Raw genomic sequence first — 20842 nt, forward strand, 5'->3', positions numbered from 1 at the left:
CTTATGAGGTTGCTACACAACTTGTAAGTTGTGTTGATTCTCATCAGTAGTAATTTTGCATTTTATGTCTTGTACATGTTTGCTGCTGGGGAAATTAATATAAAATAAATTATAATTTCAACCATAATAAGAGGTAATAGTTCTTTCTTGATGGGTGTGACCAAGTATACTTGGGGTCGTTTATACTTTTCCTTTTATTTTTATAATTTTAATAAAGTACAATTAATATACAATAAAAATTTTTGGATGTATGTATGTATCTATCTATCTATCTCTCTATCATCTATCTATCTATCTCCCCAAGAAATAATGAAAATTAAGATAATGGATATATCACACCCCACATTCCTTTGTATGTCATTGAAAATTCCTCTGTTCTACTCCTGCATCCCAGGCAACCACTTATTGTTTTTTCAGACATTGCAGTGGATTTGTAGTTTCTCTATTTGATATAAGTGGAGTTGTACTGTGTCTTTTCTTTCTGCTCTCTCTTATGATTTGGATCTAAAATGTCCCCTAAAGGCCATGTGCTAGAGGTATGCTTTCCAGCTGATGGGCTTTTGGAAAGTGATTGGATCATGAGGGCTCTAACTTCATCATTGGATTATTCCATTGATAAATTCATAATCTGATGGATGGCAGTTTTAAAAGGTGGGGCCTAGTCAAAGAAAGGTAATGGGAGCACATCTTTGGGGACAATATCTTAGTACCTTCCTCTTGATTTTCCCCTCTCTCTGTTTCTTGGCTTCCATTAAGTGATCAACTGTCTTCAGGCACATCTTTTCACCATGACATTTCTGCCTTACCTCAACTCTGCAATCTATGAGGTCAGCTTTCCATGGACTGAATGAAGCCTCTGAAACCATGAACCAAAATATACCTTTTCTCCATTAGCTTGTATTCTTAGCTTGTATTCTTAGCTTGTATTTTTTTTTGCAGTGGCATAAAACTGACCAATAGGCCTTCTTTCACTCAGCATGATCATTTTAAGATTCATCATATTTCATATGTTAATTAAGTTTTTTAATTGCTGACTAGTATTATATCAATTTCATGTATCATAATTTGTTTATCCATTCACCTGATGATGAGCATTTGGGCTCTTTCCCATTTTTTTGTTATGAAAAATAAAGCTGCTATGAACATCAGTGTACAAACATAAACATATGTTTTCATTTTCTTGGATTAATTACTAGGAATAGAATGTCTGTATTATGTGGTAGGTACATGTTTAACTTCCTTTTACTCACCCCTAGGTCCTATTAATTATGCAATCATATGATTAAATCAAACACTGCGATAATAAATGGCTCATTAGAGTTCAAGAATTTGTGAGACTCCTATCTGCTTCTTGAGGAATATGTTCCATTATTTCTGCCATTTAAAGATGACAGTTATGAAGAAGGGAATATTTTACATCCATATTATGAGACAAATCTTTGGCCAAAATTGCTGTTAAACATGATTCTTTGTGAGATTCTATAGGATCCAGGTTTTCATGTCTTTGAACAACTTCCCGAGTAGATTCCCTACTGGTAGATTATCTAGTGGCTGCTTTTACTGAAAAGAAACAAACTCACACTATATGCTTGTGCTTTATAAGATGTGACACTATGTAATCAGCCCACCAGTTACTCTTTTTTTTTCATTTTTATTTTTTGATACTGGGGAGGGGATGGAACTCAAGACCTTGAGCTTGCAAGGCAGGCGTGGCACCACCTAGCTACATCCTCAGACCCCCACCAGTTACTCTTACAGTATAGGTTAGTGATGGTGAACCTTTTAGAGATTTCAATGATACAAACAGCCTGCTGCAGCATGCGTGCCCTAGGTTTGCCCCCACTGGTGTAGATCCTTTATCTCTAGGCCACAGTAATGTTGCAGAGAGTCATACTGCATTTCAGGAGCTGCTTGTCAAGCCCACACCAATGAGCTTTGTGAAGTAGAGATGAATATACTATGATTATAACCTAAGTCTATTGTGTCACTATTATGCCATAATTCAATGTGACCATTTTATTTATCTGCTAATTTATCTTTCTGGAGTGTCACTAGCTAATAAATAACATTGCTACAATACCAGTTCTTACAGAGGCTCTGTGGGCAGTCACGGGTCCCACAGAATACTGTGTGGTGACAAGTATTTGGAATTTGTTATGAATGCCAGTAAACCGAATCCATACAGACTTGTCTCTAATAGATCTGGGTCCACTACACCAATAGGTTCAATGCTCTTTTGCAGTCCATTTGGCTAAGTTAATAACCCAAGTCCTGATGTGCTGTAAATAAGAATCCTGTCCTTTGGACCACAGTTTTCAAACCTGGTTTATTCAAATCATCAAGAAAGCTTTTCAAAAAGTACTTCCCTGTACCAATCTGAAACCCACTCCATACCAATTGAATCAGAAGCTCTGAAGCAGATCCAAATGTTTATTTTAAGGACAGGAAGAATTTCAAACTTAGAATGTTTGAGCCATTTAACACTTCAAAAAATTCAGAATTTGGAAGAATCTAACCTTGTCCAATTTGAGAGCTTGGTAATGTTTTGGCTCAGACTGTGGATCTGAGGCAGTTAATGAGACCTTAGCAATTCCTGACGCTGAATCAATCTCTTCTTATTTCTTGGTAGGCTTGTTTTGTATTGAGGTATTGGCATTCTGAAACCAGTGAGTCATGGCCAGACACCATGTTTTTATGTGCAGATTGGGTAGTTACTAGTTGTATTAATTTTCTGTTACTGCTGTAAGAAATTACTATAAATTTGGTGACTTAACACAGATTTATGTTACAGTTCTGTATGCTAGAAGTGTAACAAGACTCGCAGGGGTCTACAATGTAGAATTGTCATTAGGATTATATTTCTTAGTAAAGGACCTAGGAGACTTATCTTTTTTCTTGACTTTTTAACTTCTAGAGGGCACCACGCAATCTTGTCAGCATGACACATATTCACAGCAAGAAACACTGCATCTGCTTGACCTTCTTCCTCAGCCATCCATTTCTCTAATTGTGCCTATAAAAGGTTCTCCACATTGAAGGATTCATGGAATTGAGTCCACCCAGATAACTCGGGAGAGTGCCTTCCTCTCAAGGGAAGATTAATCACATTTCAAACTTTCTGTTACCATGTAAACTAATGTATCCATGGGTTGAGGGATTAGTATGTAGTTATCTTTGTGGAATCATTATTTTATTTTCTACCACACTAAATATCTACACAGGGCAAGGGATTAGCTTTTCTAAGTCCTTTCTATCAGCTATTTCTTTAGCTTTCTGTCCAGCTGCAGACCTGCCTCTGTCGACAACTGTGTTGAGCACAGGGCATAGTCTTTGGAAAAAGATTTTAAAAGTCATTTCCATTGTGCTTCTGTGAAAGGCAAAACACCTAAGCAGTTGAGGACATGAGTGTCTTTACCTTCAGTCTCTGGAAGGTTCCTTCTTTCTCATCCTTCTCCTCAGCCTCTTTTGATGGGTCGCCGGAGACTCTGAGGCATGACTGGGTCTCTTTCTCTGTTTCCCGGCCTTAAAGTGTTGGCGACCCAATGATCTTTTTAAATCTCCAGGGAGCACCATTACTTTTTGTCTAGGCTGCTAGAGTTTACATTTTCTTAGTAAAACTTTTTAATAATGTTTCTTTTTGTAAATAGTTTCCAACCACCAGTCACAACATGTACCTGTAGCTATTATGCCCATAGCCCTTTTGAGATGAGTCTGTCCTAGTAGACTTGACATTAGGAACAGTGACCCTAACAGACCTCCAGTGGAAAACTACCACCTTACTCTCCTCTTTGTTAGCCATTCTCTTTGTCTGAAAGATTCCTGGGTGCCAAATTAATTCTTTCCAAGCTTTTAACAAAATAATGAATATTTCTTGGTCCTTGTCATCAATCTGAATTTTTATTGGTCTTTCGTAGTGTGAAAATCTTCTTAGTTTGATCATTAACAGCTGGAAATGAAAGTAAGTTTCATTTTCATCTCTGCACATTTAATTTTCCTGACTCCTTGCTTAAACATGCAAGTTCACTTGATGAAATGCCCTCCTTCCCAATTATGGCAGGTAACAATGTTACTGAGAAGTTTGTCACTACAAAATAATGCATTTGTGTCATTTAAAACTAGTTGACGTTTCTCTGCAACGTACTGCCTTTTTTTCTGTATGCCTCATATTTTAAATTTCATTGATAGTTGTGTAGTTATTACAGCATCCTCTCTACTTTTTTAGGTACCAACTACTGTATTAGTCATAGACTCTATACTGTATTAATATATAGGGTAATATATACTGACAGTATACTAGTACACTGCTGTAACAAATTATCCTTAATTTAATCTCTCACTACAGTAAACAATCATTTATTACTTATGCTACATGCCCATTAATATTAGTTAAAAATCTTCTCTGTGTCCTCTCTGTTCTTGGAGTCAACCATTGTGCTGAGTTTAAAGATTCAGCTAAAAATTATATGTGTTGCTTCTATTTAAGTTTCACTCATCAGTGCAAGTCCCATGGACAAGTCAGATGTCAACGGAGAGAGAAAATATCTACCATGGGGGAGGGAAACCTAATATTTGGGGGCAATAATTCTGTTTTTCAAACTATTAAACCACAATTGGTACTGTAGCCTTTTTTTTCCCCATTAACTTTATTGGTACATTTTAGGTATACAATACACTACATTCATCATTGGGATCTTGTACCATTACATGAATCTCTTGGTTCTTATTTTTTTTCCCCTTCCCTTGCCCTCCCTTCACCCACTCCACCCTTCCCTATTTGCAAAGACTTTGTTTCCATTTTTTTCCTCTTCTCATATTCTTTCCTTTCCCTTTTTTCCCTTCCCCTACCCCTCCCAATTCCCCTGCTCTTTTAGACGTTTCCTTCCTGTTACACAATATCAGTTATACATTTTTAAAATTACAATATTAAGATCTAGGAGACATTACCACAGATTTTACAGAATTTAAAAGGATATAGAAAGCATATTACAAAAATCTTTTTTGAAATAAATTTGACAACTTCTAAGAAGTAACTTAGAAGACAAATTAATGAAACTAACTCTGGAGGAAATATAAAATTTGAATAGCACCTATTAAAGAAAGTATATTCCTAGCTTGAAAACCTACCTACATGACAACAGCAGGCTCATAAACATTTTAACTGATAAATTATATCAAACAATTAAAGCAGAAAAAAGAAGGAACACTTCTGCCCTCATTTTAAGTGAGCAACTCTGTGTCTACAGTATATGGTCAGAATCTTTGATTTAACTTGAATTTTAAGTTGCAGAACAGCTGAATCAAAATGCCTTGGAAGTTTTTTTCCAAAGATGAAGAGACAGTTTCTTCTTCTTCAGCTGAGCTCCATTAAATTAATTGTTTGAGGTATTAAGTAAAAGATTCAGAGTTCCAAGTCAGAAGGGCACATTAATAAAGTGTATTTTTATAATCAATAAAAAGTGCATTTTTTATAATCAGTCTTTTTATAAGACTAAGGAAACATCATGTATTACTGTACCAAGCTTTCACATTTCCATTGGTGAAGTCTTCCATGTTGTTTAATGGCTTTGAGCAGAACTGGAGCTTGTTCCTCTCTGAAAAGGGAAACAATGAAAAGGGTCCATGGATGGTCTGACATAGTGACCATCTCTCTATGGAAGTGGCCCACTTTCCAGGCTTATCCTCAATGATTGACACTGATGTAAAATAACAGGATTTCTTTCTCACACGGGACATTCATTTATTTATTTTATAAGCCCTTATAAAGTAAATTATTATACATACAGATTAACAGCTAGACTTAAGGCCAAAAATATGTAAAACACATAAGACCCCCCTCTTGGTTCTGGGGTCCCCAAAAAGTTATTCTAGTTTGAAGGGCAAAGGGCAGCACATTCCAGAGCATGACTGCTTGACTGGAGAGGAGAAGTTCACTATATACCCAAAAGCTGAACTTATTGTGGGTTGCCACTATGGTCACTGGCCACTGCAAAAAGAGGTCCCCCTCAGCTGTGACCAGCAATGACAGTAATGTGGGTGCAGACACAAATGTTTAGGTGGCAGTTTCATTGACACATCATACCCATTTAACAAAACAGCAGCAGAGGCTTTGCCCCTGGGGCCTATGACTTCCCCAGCCATAGGCTTTTGTCCTGGATTACAGTACCAGTTGTGGGACCTCTCCCTTGAAGTGAGCATAAGGTTCAATCAGCATAAGTACCACTACTATACCATTAGCCACATCCTGTCTGCCATACTGGTAATATAACATTCAGGGTTGTGATAGTTGATTGTGTCAACTTCAGTAAGAAACACCCAAAAAAATTGGCTCAGCATAGTTCTGGGTGTGGAAAACACACCCTAGGAAGGATTATTGCAGGAATGCCATAAAAGGGAAAAGAAGGAAGGATTGCTTCTGTCTCCTTTGAAGGAGCCCCAGTCTTCACTTTCATCTTGGACGTCTTCTCCTGGCTTCCAGCACAGATCCTTAGCCTTCCACTGCAGACCCTTTGGCTTCCTGATAGGGATTCTCACAGGACTCTACACAGAGCTCCAGGCTTTCAACTGGATCCTTCAGATCCCCAGTGCTCAAAGGGCCCTTTTGCACTCTTCCACAGCTGACTCTGTGGGTGGCCATTTTAAACCAATCTGTAAATCCTTATGTATTTGCATATCTTGTATTACATCTGTTTTTCTAGTAAACACTGATACAGGAGCCCATTGGCAAGCAGAACCATTGATGAATTCTACCCCGGCAGCCTGCATATCACCCTCTGGCACTATGAACGTTAGCCAGTAGGGAGGAAGCTTCCAGTTCAGTCCCAGCTTGATTTCTCCATGTCCCACAGACAAAGCATGTGGTGTCTTCAGCCATAGGGACTTACTATCCAGGTCTAGCCTGCAACCAACTGCAGTGGCAATACCCTGTATGGTATGGGGTACCTTGGGAACCTCCCTGGCCAACGACTCATAGGGAAGTACCTTACATTGGCATTGGGAGTTTCACTCAACAATCTTGTGGCTCCTAGAAATACCTTTTTCCATTCATGCAAGGTGCCTTTATTTAAACATTTTTTTCCCATTAAGTTTATTGGTACATTTTAGGTATAAAATACAGTTACATTCATCATTGGGATCTTGTATCATTACATGAGTATCTTGGTTCTTATTTTTTTTCCCCTTCCCCTGCCCTCCCTTCACCCCCTCCACCCTTCCCTATTTGCAAGGACTTTGTTTCCATTTTTTTCCTTTTCTCATATTTTTTTCTTTTCCCTTTTTTCCTTTCCCCACCCCTCCCACTTCCCCTGCTCCTTTAGATCTTTCTTCCTATTACACAATATCAATTATACATTTTTAAAATTATTGTATTAAGATCTAGGAGACATTACCACAGATTTTACAGAATTTAAAAGGATATAGAAAGCATATTACAAAAATCTTTTTTGGAATAAATATGACAACTTCTAAGAAGCACCTTGGGAGACAAATTAATGAAACTAACTCTACAGAAAATATAAAATTTGAATAGCACCTATTAAAGAAGGTATATTCCTAACTTGAAAAACTACCTATATGACAACAGCAGGCTCATATACATTTCAACTGATAAATTATATCAAAAGAAGAAAAAAGAAGGAACACTTCTCCCCTCATTTTAGGAACTCAACATTGTGCTAATCCTAAAACTGGATAAAGATAATAGAAGAAAAAAGTATGAACATAGATAGAAATTTGTTTCACAAAACAAACTATTAGAAGTCAGATCTGGCCGGATGTAGAAAGTGGTTTTGTTATAGGGATGGCAGTGTTTGTTCAGCATTGGAAGATCCACCCCCAAAAGTCATCATTTTAACAGAGGAAAGGAAAAAGCCATATGATCCTGTCACTAGTTGGAGAAAAAGTATTGGACTAAATTCCACAGCTGTTCATGGTAAAAGCTATCAGGAGACTAGCAGTAGAACAGAACCTTCTCAACAGATTAAAGACATGTACTCCATACTTTCAGTGAGAACACCTTATATGAACGGAGAAGATACAATGCTTTCTCCTTAAGGTGGGGAACAAGGGCAGATATGCTTACTCTTTATCTGTCCATTAAACTTTGAAACCTAGGCCCAACCAAAATAGTCTGGCAATAAAATGACACAATTAGGATAGGATTGGCAAAGTAGAAGCAAAATTTTTATATGTAGAGGAAATGATCACCTACAGAGAAAATACTAAGAAATCTCTAGGAGTCTCTGGAGCTTGTATTTGAATGTAGCAGGATTAGAAAACACAAGGTATATATAAAAATTCAGGTCTATGTATACTTACTATAAATGAAGAATTGTATATTGAAATTTAAAAGTTATGTAGGAGTACAAAGGACCTAGAAAAGTAAAAAGAAAAGGAAAAAAAAGCAGTGTTGGAAGACATTTATTACATAATTTTAAGACTTCCTCTAAAGCTATAGTAATCAAGGCAGTGTTGGTGTAAGGAAAGACATATAGATCATTGGACTAAAACAGAGAATCTAGAAATAGAACCACACATATACGGTTCACTGATTTTTGAAAGGTTATTTAACATAAACATTTTATAGAACATGGCTTTATATGTCAAATTGGATAGGCTGTAGTATTCGATTATTTTTTTTTGAAAAGGAATAAACAAAACTTTATTTGTAGACAACATGATCATCTAAGTAGAAAATCCTAACAAATTACAAAACAAAAATCTTCTAGAACTAATAAAGGAGTTTAGTAAGCCATGAGCTGAAGCTCAATTAAAAATATTTCTATAGTATTAGCAATAAACAACAGGGATTAAAAATTAAAACCAAACAGGACTATTTATAATAGCAGCAAAAGAGAAGAATTTATTATGTATAAATCTAAGTTTGCAGTATACCAAAAACTAGAAAACTTTGGTTTAAGAAATCAAAGAAGACCCAAATAAACAGAAAGATATAATGTTGTTGAGACAAATCTAATTGACAAACAGCTCAACACAATCTTGAATTTCAGCATAGCCACAAAGATCAATGGAATAGAACAGAGTACAGAAACAGAGCCATGGGAACATTGTCTATAACTGATTTTTTTTTTTTACAAAAATGTAAAATACAGAAAGGATATCCTTTGTCAACAAACAATGCTAGAACTGTATATTCAGACAAAACAATACATTTTGAGCAATTCTTTACTCCTAATAAAAAATTAACTCAAATAGATCACTAACCTTTATAAAATTCTAAAATTTCTACAAGAAAACATTAGAACAAATCTTTGTGACTGAGGCAGATTTTTAAAAAAATTTTTTTTAAAGAAACATGCCAAATTAATATTTTTAAAGTGAACACTACAGGCGGCCAGTGTTCACTCACTTCGTGAAGGGGCTCACGGGTCTCAGTCACCTCCTTAGTGGCCGGGCCTTGGGCTTCCGCAGGCTGGGGGAGAAAGTGGGGAGGGAAATGAAAAACCGAAGTCGCAGCTCGCGACATTCCGCGTGGGCGGTGCTCGCGCTGTACACATTCGGACCTCTGTTACTATGGAGGGGAAGATGGAGGCAGCGACTGCGGCCGTCCCCGCTGAGTGGATAAAGAACAAGGAGAAATCAGAGAGAGATAAATTTTGGCATTTATGCCGGCTTCTCAGTAAAAATAAAAGCCATAATAGTTAAACTTACAGAGATTTACAACAAGCTCTCTATGAATTGTCCTATCATGTCATTAACGGAAATTTAAAGCACGAACAAGCATCAAATGTTCTCTTTTTTTTTGTATTAAATTCTTTTATTGGTACATTGTAGGTATACAACACAATTACATTTCTCATTGGGAATTGTACCTTTACATAATGCATCTTGGTTCTTATTTTTTCCCCATTCCTAGCCCTCCCTTCACGCCCTCTACCCTGCCCTATTTACAAAGAATTTATTTCTATTTTTTCCATTTCTCATCATTTTCCTTTCCCCTGCCCCTCCCACTACCCCTACCCCTTTGGACCTTTTCTTCCTATTTTACATTATCGATTATTCATTCTAATCATTGGTACATATTAGGTATACAATATAATGACATTCATCAGTGGAAATTTGCACCTTTACATAGTCTCCCTTGGTTCTTATTTTTCACCCTTGCCCAGCCCTCCCTTCAACCCCTGCAGTCCTCCCTATGTACAAAGATTTTGTTCCTATTTTTCCATTTTCTCCTATTAATCCCATTCCCTTCTGTCCTTTCCCCTAGCCCTCCCACTTCCTTCCCCTTTGCCCCTTTTCTTCCTATTTCACATTATCTATGATACATTTAGTCCTTATTTACACTTCCAGTTTCTCACACCAGAGAAACTATTGGGTATTTACACATGTGTGTCCTATTTATTTCACTTAAGAGTATCGCCTCAATGTGCATCCACTTAGCTCTAAATGTCTCTAATTTCTCATTTTTTATGGCTGAGTAGTGCTCCATTTTATAAACAAACTACATTTTCTTTATCCAGTCTCCAGTTGATGGACATTTGGGCTGTTTCCAAGTTTTAGCTATTACAAACTGTGCTGCTATGAACATGGGTACACATATATCACTGTGGTATGATTCTTTTAATTCTTTGGGGAAGATCCCCAGCAGTGGAATAGCAGGGTCAAATGGGACTTCCAGTCCTAGTACTTTGAGGTATATCCATACTGATTTCCACAGTGCTTGCACCAGTCTACACTCCCACCAGCAGTGGATCAGGGTTCCTCTTTCCCCACAGCCCTGCCAGCATTTGTTATTGGTTGATTTCATGATAGCAGCCATTCTTTCTGGAGTGAAGTGGAATCTCAGCATTGTTTTCATTTGCATCTCTTGAATGACCAGTGATGTTGAACATTTTTTCATGTATTTATTTGCTATTTCTACTTCTTTATCTGAGAAATGTCTGTTCATTTCAGATGCCCATTTTTGGATTGGGTCTTTAAATTTGGGAGGTCTGATCTTTTTAAGTTCTTTATAGATTGGAGATAGTAGACCTTTGTCTGAGGAAGAGCAGGTGAAGATTTTTCCCCATATTGTGGGTTGTCTCTTCCCACTGCTGGTGGTTTCTCTTGCTGTGCAGAAGCCTTTTAATAAGAAGAGGTCCCATTTGTTGATTGTTTGTGCTAGTTCACAGGCAACTGAGGTTTTATTCATAAAATCTTTTCCTACACCAATGTCTTCAAGGGTTCTACCTAACCTCTGTTCCAACTGGTTCAGAGTTTCTATTTTAATATTTAGATCTTTAATCCATTTTGATTTTAGTTTAGTGCATGGTGAGAGATACAGGTCTAGTTTTAATCTTTGGCAAGTTGAAGCCCAATTTTTCCAGCACCATTTATTAAAGAGGCTATCCTTCCTCCAGTGAGAATGTTTGGCTCCTTTGTCAAAGATGAGATGGCTGGGTGTGTCTGGCGTTGTTTCTGCATCTTCTAATGTGTTCCACTGGTCCTCAAGTCTGTTTCTTTGACAGTACCATGCTGTTTTTATCACAGTAGATGTGTAATAGAGTTGCAGGTTGGGGATTGTGATATCCCCTGCCATGTCTCTGTTGCCTAGAATTGCTTATGCTATTCTGGGTCTCTTCTTGTTCCAAATGAATTTTTGGATTGTTTTCTCAAGGTCTATGAAGTATGCTGCTGGGATCTCAATCGGAATTGCATTAAATCTATATAGCAGTTTTGGAATTATGGCCATTTTCACTATATTAATCCTTCCTACCCAGGAGCAGGGGTTGTCTGAACATTTTCTGATATCATCTTTAATCTCTCTTTTCAGAGTGCCATAGTTTTCAGAGAAGAGATCTTTAATTTCTTTCGTTAGGTTGATTCCTAGGTATTTCAGTGTTTTGGATGCTATTATGAAAGGAATTATTTGCCCTATTTCTCTCTCAGTTAGTCTGTCATTGGTGTAGAGAAAAGCTTTTGACTTTTGTGTGCTGACCTTGTAACCAGCTACTTGACTGAATTTGGTTATTAAGTCTAGAAGACTTTTGGTGGAGTTCTTGGGGTCTTCTATATAGAGTATGATGTCATCTGCAAATAATGACAATTTGATTTCTTCATTACCTATCTTTATTCCTTTTATTTCTTTCTCTTGTCTAATTGCCATGGCTAATGTTTCCAGTACTATATTGAGCAAGAGTGGTGATAGTGGATATCCTTGTCTTGTTCCTGATTTTAGTGTGAAGGATTTCAGTTTTTGACCCTTTAGTATGATATTGGCTGTTGGTTTTTCATAGATGGCTTCTGTCAGTTTGAGGTAGAGACCATCTATTCCAATTTTTTGGAGGGTTTTTATCATAAATGCATGTTGGATTTTGTCAAATGCTTTTTCTGCATCTATGGAGAGAATCATATGGTTTTTGTCCTTGGCTCTATTGATATAATGTATTACATTGATTGATTTTCGTATATTGAACCATCCCTGCATCCCTGGGAAAAATTCCACTTGATCAGGGTGTATGATCTTCTTGATGATCTTCTGCATTCTGTTTGCCAGTATCTTATTAAAGATTTTTGCATCTTTGTTCATTAGTGAGATTGGCCTATAGTTTTCTTTTTCAGTTGGGTCTTTCTCTGCTTTGGGGATCAAGGTGATGCTTGCTTCCAGGAATGAATTTGGGAGTATTGCTTCCCTTTCAATTTCATTGAAGAGTTTAAACAGCAGTGGCAGCAGTTCCTCTCTAAATGTCTTGTAGAATTCAGCAGTGAAGCCATCAAGGCCCGGGCTTTTCTTAGTTGATAAGTTTTTAATTACATTTTCAATTTCATTGGTTGATATTGAGTTGTTCAGAATTTTTATGTCTTCTTCGTTCAAATTTGGTAATTCATATGTATCTAGGAATCTGTCCATTTCTTCTGTGTTGTCCATCTTATTGGCATATAGGTTCTGGAAGTAGGTATTGATGATCATCTGGATTTCTGCTGGGTCTGTTGTCATTTCAACCTTTTCATTCCTAATTGTATGGATTTGGGCCTTTTCTTTCCTTTTTCTGACAAGGTTGGCTAAGGGTTTGTCAATTTTGTTAATTCTTTTGAAGAATCCGCTCTTGGCTTCATTGATTTTTTTGTATCGTTCTCTTAGTCTCCATTGCATTGATTTCTCCTTTGATCTTTATAATTTCCTCCCTTGTATGAGCTTTGGGTTTGTTCTGCTCTTCTTTTTCAAGAAAAACCTTGAGGTTCAGCATCAGGTTGTTTAATTGGGCTTGCTCTGTTTTCCTAATATGAGTATTCACTGCTATGAATTTCCCTCATAAGACTGCTTTCATTGTGTCCCATAGATTCTGATATGTTGTATTGTCATTGTCATTTAATTGAAGGAACTGTCTGATTTCTTCTTTAATTTCCTCTGTGACTCATTGGTTATTCAGAAGTGTGTTGTTCAATTTCCATGTGTTTATGACATTTTTTGAGTTTCTTCTGCTATGGATCTCCAATTTCATCACACTATGGTTTGATAATATACAGGGGATAACTTCAATTCCTTTGCACTTACTTAAACATGTTCTAGGTGTGAGTATGTGGTCTATTTTGGAGAATGACCCATGTGCAGCTGAGAAGAATGTGTATTCTGATTTTGTGTGGTGGAAGACTCTGTAAACATCTGTTAAGTTCATTTGTTCAAGAGTTCGATTGAGTTCTAGTATTTCATTACTTATTTTTAGTCTAGTTGATCTATCTATTTTTGACAGTGAGGTGTTGAGGTCCCCCACTACACTTGTATTAGTGCATATATGACTTTTCATGTCTGTTAGTATTTGTTTTATAGAGTTGGGTGCACTAGTGTTTGGTGCATAGATATTAATGATTGTCATCTCTTCCTCTTGGATTCTTCCCTTTACAAGGATGTAGTGTCTTTGTTCATCTCTCTTAATCAGTGTTGGTTTGAAATCTACTTGATCTGCCAAGAGGATAGCTACTCCTGCTTTTTTTCGGGTTCTCATCACATGGAGTATTATTTTCCACCCTTGAACTTTCAGTCTATGAGTTTCCTTTTGAATTAAGTGTGTTTCTTGTATGCAGCATATTGTTGGATTTTGCTTCTTGACCCATTCTGCTAGTCTATTTCTTTTAATTGGTGAATTGATACCATTAACGTTGATGGTTGTAACTGAAACGTTATTGACTTGTCATTGCCATGACTTTTTCTTTTTGCTGGGTTCTCCCCCTTTCCATTTAATTTCTTGTCATGCCAGGTTGGTTCATTCTGCTTTGCTTCCTGGGTTTGTGATCCTCCTTGTCTGTTCCTAGCATATTGTGTAAAATTCTTTGGAGTGCTGGTTTGGTATTCACGAAGTTCCTAAGGTGCTCTTTGTCATGAAATGTCTTATTTCTCCATCAATTTTGAAAGATAGTTTTGCAGGGTACATCAATCTGGATTGGAGGCTGTTTTCTTTTAGGGCTTGGAATATGTCACTCCAAGCTCTTCTTGCCTTGATGGTTTGTGTTGAGAAGTCTGCTGTGATTCTGATAGGCTTTCCTTTGTATGTGATTTGTTTCTTTTCTCTGAGTGCTTGGAGAACTTTGTTCTTCTCTTGTGTTTCTGGAATCTTAACAATTATATGCCTATGTGTAGATTTTTTTAATGAAGACTATTTGGAGTCCTATATGCCTCACTTATCTGTATGTCAAGCTCTTTTCCCTGCTTGGGAAGTTTTCTGCCATTGTTTCTGTGAAGAGATTTTTTATGTCATCTCCACTCTCTCCTGTTTCTTCATTGAGCCCAATCAGTCTTATGTCATTCTTCTTTGCATCATCTAGCAGCTGCTGGATTGATTTCTCATGTTCCCTTATAATTTTGAAGCAATTTTTCTTTTCCTGGTCACTAATTGCAATCTTATCTTCTATATCTGAAATTCTGTCCTCACATTGACTCATTCTGCTGTGTAGACTTTTAATGGAGTTTTTCATGTCCTGGAAATCTATTTGCATCTGTTTTATGGATTCCATTTGTTTCTTATGTTGGGATTCCATCATGTTCCTGAGCTCCTCTCTAGATTTATTAATCATGTCTTGCACTAGGGGCACAATTTCTCCTGTTATTTGAGAAATTATTTCTGATTTCCTTTTTTCCAGATCCCTTTTTGTTGCCAGTTCAGTGGGTTCAGGTGGTTGAGTATCAGAGTGTTCCATCTCATTTCCCTTTGGGGTTGCTGTAGGTGATCTGGAAGTCTGGTTTTGAGACTTATTTAGGTGTTTTCTCATTTCGACTGGGGTGGAGGGCTGTTAGCGCCTGCACAGATTACCTCCTCTGAGCTGGGTGAGGTGGGACAGGGGCTGGGAGCCATGGTAGGGATAGTGACCCAAAAGCCCATTAGCGGAAATTTAAAGCACGAACAGGCATCAAATGTTCTTAAGGACATTAGTGAATTTCGTGAGGATATGCCCTCCATTCTTGCTGATGTTTTCTCTATATTAGATATTGAGACAAATTGTTTAGAAGACAAAAGCAAGAGAGACTATTTTACACAGTTGGTATTAGCATGTTTGTATTTTGTTTCAGACACAGTTCTAAAGGAACGCCTAGATCCAGAAACATTGGAATCATTTGGACTCATTAAACAGTCACAGCAATTCAATCAAAAGTCAGTTAAAATCAAAACAAAACTCTTCTATAAGCAGCACAAATTCAATTTGTTAGGAGAAGAGAATGAAGGATATGTCAATCTGATTGCTGAATTGGGGCAAGATTTATCTGGAAATATTACTAGTGATTTAATCTTAGAAAATATAAAATCTTTAATAGGATGCTTTAATCTGGATCCCAATAGAGTTTTGGATGTCATTTTAGAAGTGTTTGAATGCAGGCCAGAACACGATGACTTCTTTATATCTTTATTAGAATCTTGCATGAGTATGTGTGAACCGCAAACACTGTGTCATATTCTTGGGTTCAAATTCAAGTTTTACCAGGAACCAAATGGCGAGACTCCATCATCTTTATACAGAGTTGCAGCAGTACTTCTGCAATGTAATCTTATTGATTTAGATGATCTTTACATACATCTTCTTCCAGCTGATAATTGCATTATGGATGAACACAAACGAGAAATTGTGGAAGCTAAGAAAATTGTTAGAAAACTTACAATGGTTGTACTGTCTTCCACAAAACTTGATGAGCGAGAAAAGAAAAAGGAAAAAGAAGAGGAGAAAGTAAAGAAGCCACCTGACAACCAAAAACTTGGTTTGTTGGAAGCTTTGTTAAAGATCGGTGATTGGCAGCATGCACAAAACATTATGGATCAGATGCCTCCATACTATGCAGCTTCACATAAGCTAATAGCCCTTGCTATTTGCAATCTCATTCACATAACTATTGAGCCTCTCTACCAAAGAGTTGGCATTCCTAAAGGTGCTAAAGGCTCACCTGTTAATGCTTTGCAAAACAAGAGAGCACCAAAGCAAGCAGAGAGCTTTGAAGATTTGAGAAGAGATACATTCAGTATGTTCTGTTACCTTGGTCCTCACCTTTCTCATGATCCTATTTTATTTGCAAAAGTGGTGCACATAGGCAGGTCATTTATGAAGGAGTCTGATGGAAGAAAACAAGATAAAGAGAAAACAGAAGTTATCCTTAGCTGTTTGCTAAGCATTACTGACCAGGTACTACTTCCATCTCTTTCTTTGATGGACTGCAATGCTTGTATGTCTGAGGAACTATGGGAAATGTTTAAAACATTTCCTTACCAGCATAGATACCGTCTGTATGGCCAGTGGAAGAATGAAACTTATAAGAGTCACCCACTTTTAGTAAAAGTTAAAGCTCAAACAATAGACAGAGCCAAATATATCATGAAGAGGCTAACCAAGGAAAATGTGAAACCTTCAGGAAGACAAATTGGGAAGTTGAGCCACAGCAATCCAACCATTTTGTTTGATTATATCCTGTCACAAATACAGAAGTATGATAACTTAATAACACCTGTAGTAGATTCATTGAAATACCTCACTTCATTGAATTATGATGTCTTGGCCTATTGTATCATTGAAGCTTTAGCTAATCCAGAAAAGGAGAGAATGAAACATGATGACACAACTATCTCCAGCTGGCTTCAGAGTTTGGCTAGTTTCTGTGGTGCAGTTTTTCATAAATATCCAATTGATCTTGAGGGTCTTCTGCAGTATGTGGCCAATCAATTAAAGGCAGGCAAAAGTTTTGACCTGCTTATATTGAAAGAAGTGGTGCAAAAAATGGCAGGAATAGAAATTACAGAGGAGATGACAATGGAACAACTAGAGGCTATGACAGGTGGTGAGCAGTTGAAAGCTGAGGGTGGTTATTTTGGCCAGATCAGAAACACTAAAAAATCCTCTCAGAGATTAAAGGATGCAGTGTTGGACCATGATCTTGCTCTTCCTCTCTGCTTACTTATGGCTCAGCAGAGGAATGGGATAATCTTTCAGGAAGGTGGAGAGAAACATTTGAAACTTGTGGGAAAGCTCTATGACCAGTGTCATGATACCCTGGTACAGTTTGGTGGGTTTTTAGCATCAAATCTAAGCACAGAAGATTATATAAAGCTAGTGCCTTCCATTCATGTGCTCTGTAATGAATTTCATACACCCCATGATGCAGCATTTTTTGTATCTCGGCCAGTGTATGCACACCACATTTCATCAAAGTATGATGAACTTAAAAAATCAGAAAAGGGAAGTAAACAGCAACATAAAGTTCATAAATACATTACATCATGTGAGATGGTGATGGCTCCAGTCCATGAAGCAGTGGTCTCCTTACATGTTTCCAAAGTCTGGGATGACATCAGCCCTCAATTCTATGCCACATTCTGGTCACTGACAGTGTATGACCTTGCAATTCCACATACCAGCTATGAACGAGTAGTCAATAAACTTAAAGTCCAGATGAAAGCAATTGATGACAATCAGGAAATGCCTCCTAATAAAAAGAAAAAAGAGAAGGAACGTTATACTGCCCTTCAGGACAAGCTTCTTAAAGAAGAAAAGAAACAGATGGAACACGTACAGAGAGTTCTACAAAGACTGAAATTAGAAAAGAACAACTGGCTTTTAGCAAAATCTACCAAAAATGAGACCATCACAAAATTTCTACAGCTGTGTATATTTCCTCGATGTATTTTTTCAGCAATTGATGCTGTTTACTGTGCTCGTTTTGTTGAGTTGGTACATCAACAAAAAACTCCAAAGTTTTCCACAGTTCTTTGCTATGATCAAGTTTTCTCTGATATAATTTACACAGTTGCAAGCTGTACTGAAAATGAAGCTAGCCGATATGGGAGATTTCTTTGCTGTATGTTAGAGACTGTAACCAGGTGGCATAGTGATAGAGCCACATATGAAAAGGAATGTGGAAACCATCCAGGATTCCTTACTATATTGCAGGCAACTGGATTTGATGGTGGAAATAAAGCTGATCAATTAGATTATGAAAATTTTTGACATGTTGTACTTAAATGGCATTACAAGCTAACCAAGGCATCAGTTCATTGCCTTGAAGCAGGCGAATATACTCACATCCGGAATATCTTGATTGTGCCAACAAAAATACTTCCTTGGTATCCAAAAGTTTTGAGTTTGGGTCAGGCTTTGGAAAGAAGAGTGCATAAAATCTGCCAAGAAGAAAAAGAGAAGAGGCCAGATCTATATGCATTGGCTATGGGCTACTCTGGGCAGTTGAAAAGTAGAAAGTCATACATGATACCAGAAAATGAGTTTCATCACAAAGACCCTTCTCCAAAGAATGCTGTTGCCAGTTTACAAAATGGGCCTGGTCGTGGGTTTTCTTCTTCATCATCAACAGGAAGTTCCTCTAAGTCGTATGAGAGCAGTAATGAGAAGAATGATAAATCAAGGGAGAGAGCTCAGTGTAGTGTGAAAGCTGTTAATAAAGCATCTAGTGCCACACCTAAAGGAAATTCAAATAATGGAAATAGTGGCTCTAACAGTAGCAAAGCTGTTAAAGAAAATGACAAAGCAAAAGGGAAAGGGAAAGAAAAAGAGAAAAAAGAAAAGACTCCAGCTACTACTCCAGAGGCCAGGGTAATTGGTAAAGATGGTAAAGAAAAACCAAAGAAAGAGCGGCCAAATAAAGATGAAAAAGCAAGAGAGACCAAGGAAAGAACACCTAAGTCTGACAAAGAGAAAGAAAAATTCAAGAAAGAAGAAAAAGCTAAAGATGAGAAATTCAAGACTGCTGTCCCCATCGTAGAAGCAAAATCGACTCAAGAAAGGGAAAGAGAGAAAGAGCCGTCGAGAGAAAGAGATATACCAAAGGAAATGAAAAGAAAGGAAAATGTTAAAGGAGGAGAAAAAACACCAGTTTCTGGGTCCTTGAAGTCACCTGTTCCCCAATCAGATATTGCAGAACCTGAAAGGGAACAAAAACGTCGCAAAATTGATACCCACCCTTCTCCATCACATTCCTCCACAGTAAAGGACAGTCTCATCGAACTCAAGGAGTCTTCAGCAAAGCTCTACATTAATCATACTCCTCCACCACTGTCCAAGAGTAAGGAGAGAGAAATGGACAAGAAAGATTTGGACAAGTCAAGGGAAAGATCCCGAGAAAGAGAGAAAAAAGATGAAAAGGACAGGAAAGAACGGAAAAGGGATCATTCAAACAAGACCGCGAAGCGCCACCGGACTTAACCAAGAGGAGGAAAGAGGAAAATGGAACGATGGGGGTTTCAAAACACAAAAGTGAAAGTCCTTGTGAGTCTCCTTATCCAAGTGAGAAAGACAAGGAAAAAAATAAGTCAAAATCTTCAGGCAAAGAAAAAGGCAGTGATTCATTTAAATCCGAGAAGATGGATAAAATCTCCTCCAGTGGTAAAAAGGAGTCCAGGCATGATAAAGAAAAGATAGAAAAGAAAGAGAAACGGTACTGTTCAGGAAAGGAAGAGAAAAAACATCATAAGTCCTCAGACAAACACAGATATGGGTATGGACAGACCCCTAAGCTGAAGGTCTCCCAGAGGAAGATGCCAAAGCTCCCTGCATCATTCTCAGAATGGTATCTCCCATGATTAGGAGCGTCTGGTGCTGTCCATTTAATGGGAATCTGCTTTAAGTCAGAAGATGAATATACACCACCATCCTCTTGACAAGACATTCCAAAGTCACTGATTTTCGGAACATTATTTTCACCTCCAGGCAGTTTCTAGCAGCAAGGTCCCTGTGCATACAATTTTTACTCAAGATACTCCATGCAGAAACAGCATCTAATGAAAATTTCACTAACTGAGTTTTAGTGCATCCTTCTTTTTCAGGAAGGAGAGGAAATCGCCCCCTGGAACCAGTTCCTTGATGATGTAGATCGGCTGTCTTTGTGTGCAAACTATGAGTTTTACAACATTGGGATAATTATGTTGCTTGAGGATTTTGGCTTCTTGTAAAAATTTTGATTTCGGTTCTGGGGAAAGATCTTTACTTATTTTAACAGCAACATAGTTTTATTCCTAATATCCCCTTAATTGTGTCATCAAAATTTACCTTGCCCAATAAATCTCCTAATATGACATCTTGATTATTGAGAATGTATTTCTTATTCTAGTTATGGTCAAACAGATATTGTGATGTTCTTTATTTAGAACATCACTTTTTTTCTTTTTTTTAAATTAAATTCTTTTATTGGTACATTGTAGGTATACAACACAATTACATTTCTCATTGGGAATTGTACCTTTACATAATGCATCTTGGTTCTTATTTTTTCCCCATTCTTAGCCCCCCCTTCACGCCCTCTACCCGTCCCCATCTACAAAGACTCTACTTCCATTTTTTCCATTTCTCATCATTTTTCCTTTCCCTTCTTTCCTTTCCCCTGCCCCTCCCACTACCCCTACCCCTTTGGACCTTTTCTTCCTAT

At 37.4% G+C, this 20842-nt stretch overlaps 1 protein-coding gene and 1 pseudogene across 6 annotated transcripts in view; both read left to right on the forward strand.

Moving 5' to 3' along the window:
- Positions 1–20842, forward strand: part of Grm1 (glutamate metabotropic receptor 1) — a 445703-nt gene that overhangs the window by 313155 nt on the left and 111706 nt on the right. The window lies entirely within an intron of this gene.
- Positions 15023–20517, forward strand: LOC101713273 (THO complex subunit 2 pseudogene; annotated as a pseudogene). Its single transcript, XR_015442511.1, has one exon. The product of XR_015442511.1 is annotated as a THO complex subunit 2 pseudogene (transcript).

The sequence above is a fragment of the Heterocephalus glaber genome, unplaced genomic scaffold, assembly GCF_053883595.1.
Source record: "Heterocephalus glaber isolate CG9 unplaced genomic scaffold, H.glaber_assembly_v1.0 deba00001550, whole genome shotgun sequence".
Lineage (NCBI taxonomy): Eukaryota > Metazoa > Chordata > Mammalia > Rodentia > Bathyergidae > Heterocephalus > Heterocephalus glaber.